Source organism: Opisthorchis viverrini, assembly GCF_000715545.1.
Source record: "Opisthorchis viverrini unplaced genomic scaffold opera_v5_111, whole genome shotgun sequence".
In the NCBI taxonomy this organism is placed as follows: Eukaryota; Metazoa; Platyhelminthes; class Trematoda; order Opisthorchiida; family Opisthorchiidae; genus Opisthorchis; species Opisthorchis viverrini.
In genome coordinates this window covers 403,501-405,804 of record NW_008751765.1, presented here as the reverse complement: position 1 = coordinate 405,804, position 2,304 = coordinate 403,501, and positions in this window count along the sequence as shown.

Here is a 2,304-nt window from a genome sequence, read left to right as displayed (position 1 = left end):
AAAATCGGTACGCCACGCTTCTCTCTCCTTCGTACTTACTTGCCTCTCAGAGAAATCTTGCTTACCAGAGGGGCTTCTGTAGGAAAAGTCAACTGTATTTATTCAGTTCTCCCCGGATTTTTAGTTTACGTTGCTTCGTCAATGGTTACAAAAATAAAAAAGCCATGAGTGCATAGAAATCTGAGTGCTTATGAAAACTGCTGTAATTAGAAACTAGTGAACAGTCCCTTTGTTTCATTTTCTTTCTTTCATTCTCTGTTCTTCAGTCTCAACTTTTACCCACAAGTCCTGATTTTAAATCATGTCTGAAATGACTAGCAGTCACAGTTTTTGCTTCTGTTCGATTCACTTCACCTGCAAGAGATGCAGTTGAATGTGGCTACCTATTTAAGAAAAGCAAAAATCGCTGTAAATCAATCGTGCTGTTACAGATGTTATGTCAACTCCAAGAAAATTCATATCGATTGGTGGTCGAGCTGTTTGCTGACCGCAGCACCTATCACTGTGGCGGGATGAGGCGATGCGTTGATGAGTGTTCATTGTGAGTTAGCTTTCATTTAGAGTGACCTTCCGTCATGATTGGTTGTGTGGCTGAGCAATTCTACTGGCTGATCCGTCGGTCGGTGTTCTGATTGGTTGAGGCTGACCTTCACCAGTCGTATCACGTAATCTTTTTCGCTTGCTTGTGGGTTCGACCCTTCCACCCTATCTGATTGTCTGATAATCGGGTCCTCCAGAGTTATCAGACTGTATCGATCCCTTGGTCTCACATGGGCACAACTTACTGACTCGAATAAATCGAGCACCAAGAGTTCTCCGAGGATGACATTGTTTCGTTACAGATCGAGGAGAATTGAATGCACGGCTGTTGGGGACGTCTCTTCGATTGATGACAAAACGATTGCAAGCAATGTACCTAGCTTGACGAACAGAGCAGTAGCCCTGACTAACAGTGCTATGCGTTTATCATCTGTCGTGCTGAAGGATGGGAAACGGTGCGACATCTATGCATCATCCAATCAGCCCAGAGTTTATCACCACGCGCACTGAAACGAAGCTGATGATAGCAGCCCAATTTTGAGTCTGTTTATCGACAGTCCAACACAGTTCCGCCGCTGACCCAGGAACAGTTGGGTCGCTTAAGCTGTCACGTTGATTGGACTGTCCACAAACACAACGATCAGTCATTGATTTCGATACACTCCGCTTTCATCTGTTCGCCGAGCTTGGCAATTGGCTTGCAAACGTTTCGTCGCCATACGAGGAGACGTCATCAGTGCGCAGTTGGGTGGGTATTTCTTCCTTGCCTGCGTGCGTTTATATAGCATTCGAAGGTTATCTGTTATCTTCTGCGGTGACCGGCTAATTAAAGTGTAACTAATTTGATGAATCTATTAGTCCGTTTGTGATCTTGGTTGCGTTGTGGCCTGCGTTCCTTTGTGTTGATTGGTTACCCAAATGTGTTCCATTATAAACTATTTTGAGATCAGGCCAACCGATTGTCACCAAACTTTTTCGGAACCACACCAAACTCTCTTCTGCACGTCCCTTCATGGAAGTAAACGTTGATGGGACGTTCTTTAGCAGTGAACTAAAATAAATATGTTTAAATTTTTGCGGCATGCCTACTCGCTGATGACCCTGAATGTTGCTGGAAAAACCGTATACGCTCATTCCATTTCCAAGACTGTTCAGAAGTTTACAGTAAAGATACGAGTAACTTCAATGAGAACGCTGTAGGTGGCGGTAAACCGCGACAAAACTCCGCTCAAAAACTCCGCAAACAAGTCGAAAAGATAAGTTGCTTCTATGTGATGTGGACTGATTTTATTCCCCTTTGTGATTTACGTACGAACACATTTGTTCTTTTCGTGGTTTCAGAAGCCTATCAACGACCCAGTCCTGAAAGCAGTTCGTACTCCATCCGGAGTGTGCGATCAACCTCTGGAAGTGGACAACCTAGACCTTGTCTTTCTGATCAAATCCTGTGCATCGTGTTTCACGGATCGCGAGTATACTCGAAAGACACTGATGCAACCCGTTCTGTGGCAAGACTTTCGTGTGCGTTTTGTCTTCGTCACTGGACTACCTATCCATCTCGCCGGGCCGTCCATCATAATCGAAGGTGTCACAATCACGGTGGACAAACGCGTATCACGAGTGGATAACCAAACGGAAAAGTTGACTTCACAGTTGTTGGAAGAAGCCGATAAATATCAGGATTTATTGATTGGGAATTTTGGTGACACGTACTACAACCTGACCTTGAAAATGATGCTTACGTTCCGTTGGGTTGCCGCTTTC